At 56.5% G+C, this 5,889-nt stretch overlaps 1 non-coding gene across 1 annotated transcript; it reads left to right on the top strand.

Annotated features, from left to right (window-relative positions):
- Window positions 1-3,296: 3,296 nt before the first annotated feature.
- Window positions 3,297-5,283, top strand: LOC148345691 (18S ribosomal RNA). The gene has a single exon (XR_015848518.1). It is a non-coding gene; the product is annotated as an 18S ribosomal RNA (ribosomal RNA).
- Window positions 5,284-5,889: the final 606 nt, after the last annotated feature.

Genomic DNA, 5,889 nt, shown 5'->3' with positions numbered 1-5,889 from the left:
AGGCTGAGATGATTTTGTAATCTTGGATTATGCTTGTGTTCTGTAGTGTCTGATTTATATTTTGTCCATTCATTCAGACGGGTCCATGTATTTTCAGCGACAGCCGCAGTACCGCCAAAATCCATGCAGCGGCGCTGAGTTTATGGCCTCCGAAAGGCCCATTCATTCAGACGGGTCCATGTATTTTCAGCGACAGCCGCAGTACCGCCAAAATCCATGCAGCGGCGCTGGGTTTATGGAATCCGAAAGGCCCATTCATTCAGACGGGTCCATGTATTTTCAACGACAGCCGCAGTACCGCCAAAATCCATGCAGCGGCGCTGTATTTATGGCCTCCGAAAGGCCCATTCATTCCCAACGGGGCAGCAGTAGCATCGCGCGGCCACGCGGGGGCAGATATTGTGAGGGAATTACATTGTAGTGGACGGAGCGCCCATGCATTTCCAATGGGAGTGCAGTACCTCAAAAATCCGCTCCAAGCCACCGAACTTGAGGGCCCGACGTTCCCTCAACACTAGCCCAGTGCAATCGACATTTCGTTCTGTGTACATTGTTACACAGAATGACAATACAAGGGAATTATTATTATTATTATTATTATTATGTATTCAGCCACTAGTGGCGGGCACAATACCCCAAACACTGGCCCGGCGCTGGCTGAGTTTATGGCCTCCGAAAGGCCCATACATTCAGACGGGTCCATGTATTTTCAGTTTTCCGTAGCAGGTGTGATTGTTTGTTTAATTAGGTAGTTTGTGTTGGTGACGGTGTTCCTAACTGTGGTGGCTTGTTTGTAGAATGTGGGGCCCTGCGTTTGTGTTATGTTGATTTCTGGTAATTTACTTTTTACTAAGTAGTCTTTCAGGTTTTTGTTTCTTTTAAAGGCTGAGATGATTTTGTAATCTTGGATTATGCTTGTGTTCTGTAGTGTCTGATTTATATTTTGTCCATTCATTCAGACGGGTCCATGTATTTTCAGCGACAGCCGCAGTACCGCCAAAATCCATGCAGCGGCGCTGAGTTTATGGCCTCCGAAAGGCCCATTCATTCAGACGGGTCCATGTATTTTCAGCGACAGCCGCAGTACCGCCAAAATCCATGCAGCGGCGCTGGGTTTATGGAATCCGAAAGGCCCATTCATTCAGACGGGTCCATGTATTTTCAACGACAGCCGCAGTACCGCCAAAATCCATGCAGCGGCGCTGTATTTATGGCCTCCGAAAGGCCCATTCATTCCCAACGGGGCAGCAGTAGCATCGCGCGGCCACGCGGGGGCAGATATTGTGAGGGAATTACATTGTAGTGGACGGAGCGCCCATGCATTTCCAATGGGAGTGCAGTACCTCAAAAATCCGCTCCAAGCCACCGAACTTGAGGGCCCGACGTTCCCTCAACACTAGCCCAGTGCAATCGACATTTCGTTCTGTGTACATTGTTACACAGAATGACAATACAAGGGAATTATTATTATTATTATTATTATTATGTATTCAGCCACTAGTGGCGGGCACAATACCCCAAACACTGGCCCGGCGCTGGCTGAGTTTATGGCCTCCGAAAGGCCCATACATTCAGACGGGTCCATGTATTTTCAGTTTTCCGTAGCAGGTGTGATTGTTTGTTTAATTAGGTAGTTTGTGTTGGTGACGGTGTTCCTAACTGTGGTGGCTTGTTTGTAGAATGTGGGGCCCTGCGTTTGTGTTATGTTGATTTCTGGTAATTTACTTTTTACTAAGTAGTCTTTCAGGTTTTTGTTTCTTTTAAAGGCTGAGATGATTTTGTAATCTTGGATTATGCTTGTGTTCTGTAGTGTCTGATTTATATTTTGTCCATTCATTCAGACGGGTCCATGTATTTTCAGCGACAGCCGCAGTACCGCCAAAATCCATGCAGCGGCGCTGAGTTTATGGCCTCCGAAAGGCCCATTCATTCAGACGGGTCCATGTATTTTCAGCGACAGCCGCAGTACCGCCAAAATCCATGCAGCGGCGCTGGGTTTATGGAATCCGAAAGGCCCATTCATTCAGACGGGTCCATGTATTTTCAACGACAGCCGCAGTACCGCCAAAATCCATGCAGCGGCGCTGTATTTATGGCCTCCGAAAGGCCCATTCATTCCCAACGGGGCAGCAGTAGCATCGCGCGGCCACGCGGGGGCAGATATTGTGAGGGAATTACATTGTAGTGGACGGAGCGCCCATGTATGGCCAATGCATTTCCAATGGGAGTGCAGTACCTCAAAAATCCGCTAGAGGGCCCCGAACTTGAGGGCCCGGCGTTCCCTCAAGTGCCGATTTTATACCCCCTTCTCCAGCCGACAGCCAGAATTATATTAGGGACTCGCAATTTTGAGAGGTGAGCACCAGGGCTAATCAGCGGCCACCCGTGACCATTGAGTCCGACAGAGCAGAGGCTAGGGGCGGCCTCGCATCTCGCAATTACCGAGGGAAGATGCCGGTTCTCGAAAAATTTCTAAGTTTTTCAAATTTTAAAGTATTGAAGTATTTAGGGCGCTTCCCGCGGCCCTGGCTTTTGCATGTACCCCTCTAAGCTCCGGTTCTCGAAAAATGTCTAAGTTTTTCAAACTTTAAAGTATTGAAGCCGGACTTCCGCGGAGGCTGACAGGGGGCCTCCATCGAAGCACCCTTCACCCCCGGGTGAGCCGGCGTCGGCCCACGGGCCTGCCGGTTCCCCAACTGAGCGATTGGCACACGAGACCCGCCTCGGAGGGCCCACGTCGGCCGGCGCAAGCCGGTGTTCGGGCGTGCGGCTCCTCCGGCTTTGCGGGTCAAGCTCCAGCGCCGAGGATACTAGGCAAACGTTGGGCCCCCCCGAGCCGAGTGGATACCCGCCTCAGAAAGAGCTGGGGCGGTACGTACGGACGGCCTCACTAAGAGGGAACGGAAGCTACTAAAGCACACGTATAACTGTCCGATGTGCGAACGAAAGTGAGGCCGGACGAATCCGATACGAGTTACGAGTGAGGCGGGATCCACGGCTGGCACTCGCGGGGCCCTCTTGCGAAACCATGCCTCGGCGTGAACCTTTTGGCGGCAGAACCAAGACGAACCGAGGTCGAGCTTCCGTCTCGAGCCACACCCAGACGTCCGACCGTCGCGGAGCCCGACGCCACGCGTGCTAGGGCTCCGCGCGAAACATCGTTTCACGACACCCGCTCGTCAGCCCGTCCGAACGTATACGAGTGTCGCGCGGCCCCCCGGGCCCGGCTGTAGCCACAGCCTCGTCCCGGACCAGGGCCGCACCGCCACCAGCAGCGCCCCCCCGGCGGCAGACGCACTCTGGTTGATCCTGCCAGTAGCATATGCTTGTTTTCAAGATTAAGCCATGCATGTCTAAGTACGAATGGCCAGTACAGTGAAACTGCGAACGGCTCATTAAATCAGTTATGGTTCCTTTGATCGCTCCACCGTTACTTGGATAACTGTGGCAAATCCAGAGCTAATACATGCAAACGAGCGCCGACTCGCGGGCGGGGCTCCGGCCTCGCCCCGGGGACGCGTGCATTTATCAGACACAAAAACCCACGCGGTGTCCGGCGGGCGGGGGCTCAGCCGTCGCGCGCGTCCCCCGCGTCCGGCCTCCGCCTCTCCGGGCGGGGGCGTAAGCGGCGCGGGCGGCTCCGCGCGCGCCGGTCCTCGTTCCGCCGGCCCGGCCCCCCCTTTGTGTTGACTCAGGATAACCTCGTGCCGATCGCTCGCCCACCCGAGGCGGCGACGACTCATTCGAATGTCTGCCCTATCAACTTTCGATGGTAGACTCTGCGCCTACCATGGTGACCACGGGTAACGGGGAATCAGGGTTCGATTCCGGAGAGGGAGCATGAGAAACGGCTACCACATCCAAGGAAGGCAGCAGGCGCGCAAATTACCCACTCCCGACACGGGGAGGTAGTGACGAAAAATAACAATACGGGACTCGTTCGAGTCTCCGTAATTGGAATGAGCCGAACACAAACCCATCGGCCAGCATCCATTGGAGGGCAAGTCTGGTGCCAGCAGCCGCGGTAATTCCAGCTCCAATAGCGTATTTTAAAGTTGCTGCAGTTAAAAAGCTCCTAGTTGGACCCCGGGACGCGAGCTGACGGTCCGCCGCGAGGCGTGCATCCGTCTGTCCCAGCCCCTGCCTCTCGGCAAAAGCCCCCGTGATGCCCTTCGCTGGGTGTCACTCGCGGGGCCCGAAGCGTTTACTTTGAGGAAATTAGAGTGTTCAAAGCAGGCCACACGGCCGCCCCTGCATATCGCAGCTGGGAATAATGGAATAGGACTCCGGTTCTATTTTGTGGGTTGTCATGAACTGGGGCCATGATTAAGAGGGACGGCCGGGGGCATTCGTACTGCGCCGCTAGAGGTGAAATTCTTGGACCGGCGCAAGACGGACGAGAGCGAAAGCATTTGCCAAGAATGTTTTCATTAATCAAGAACGAAAGTCGGAGGTTCGAAGACGATCAGATACCGTCCTAGTTCCGACCATAAACGATGCCGACTCGCGATCCGGCGGCGTTATTCCCATGACCCGCCGAGCAGCACCCGGGAAACCGACCAAGTGTCTGGGTTCCGGGGGGAGTATTGTTGCAAAGCTGAAACTTAAAGGAATTGACGGAAGGGCACCACCAGGAGTGGAGCATGCGGCTTAATTTGACTCAACACGGGAAACCTCACCCGGCCCGGACACGGAAAGGATTGACAGATTGAAGGCTCTTTCTCGATACCGTGGGTGGTGGTGCATGGCCGTTCGTAGTTGGTGGAGCGATTTGTCTGGTTAATTCCGATAACGAACGAGACTCAAACATACTAAATAGTACCGCGGCCCCCCGCGCGGTCGGCGGCAGAAAACTTCTTAGAGGGACAAGTGGCTCTCAGCCACACGAGAATGAGCAATAACAGGTCTGTGATGCCCTTAGATGTCCGGGGCTGCACGCGCGCCACACTGAGCGTATAAGCGCGTCGTCTATCCCCGCGCCGGCAGGCGCGGGTAATCCTATGAACCCCGCTCGTGACAGGGCCTGGGGATTGCAATTATTTCCCACCAACGAGGAATTCCCAGTAAGCGCGGGTCATTAGCCTGCGTTGATTAAGTCCCTGCCCTTTGTACACACCGCCCGTCGCTACTACCGATCGGATGGCTTAGTGAGGTCCTCGGATAGTCCCCGCCGGGGCCGGCCCCGGCTCCGGCGGTGTGCCAGAAGACGGTCGAACTTGACTATCTAGAGGAAGTAAAAGTCGTAACAAGGTTTCTGTAGGTGAACCTGCAGAAGGATCATTAACGTACGAGCGGCAGCAGATCCGCCTCGGTACACCCCCGACGAGCCAGACGCCGAGGGCGGCGGGTCGTCGCAGGCGGAGGAAGAGGGTAGACCGGGACGGGACGGGACGGGGGGCGCGGCGCGGGTCACTCCCGGGCCGCGCGTCGGAGCGAGTTCGGCGGGCGCCACGCGGCGCGGCGCGACGCGAGAAAAGGCGGCGGGCGATGTCGCGCTACCTCCGTGCGAGCGGGGTAGCGCGCTCGTCCGACGACCCCAGTAGCGCGGCGCGGCGCGACGACAGGCGACCGCCAGCGACGGGCGAAAGGCGGCGGCCGTGCGCGGGACCCCCGTAACCGGGGAATCCCCCTATGCCGACGACCCTAGCTCGGCGCGGTTCTCGCGCTTCCGGCGCGCGCTTCCGGGGCGGCACTCGCCTCGACGACCTCCCGTCCTTTAAAGGTAACGGTTCGGGCCGGCGCCCCGGCGTCCGTCCGCCCGTCGGTGTCGCGTGTCCGTGCGGCGCGGGGCTGCTCTCGGCGAGGGTCGCCGAGCAAGCGGATCCCCGCACGGATCACAACGGCCGTATGGCGGCGGCGTCGGGACGCCCGCCCGAGACGAAGGTTCAG

This window comes from Urocampus carinirostris, unplaced genomic scaffold, assembly GCF_059441175.1.
Source record: "Urocampus carinirostris isolate Australia breed hairy pipefish unplaced genomic scaffold, RoL_Ucar_1.0 HiC_scaffold_33, whole genome shotgun sequence".
NCBI lineage: Eukaryota > Metazoa > Chordata > Actinopteri > Syngnathiformes > Syngnathidae > Urocampus > Urocampus carinirostris.
This window is presented reverse-complemented; position numbering and strand designations above follow the sequence as displayed.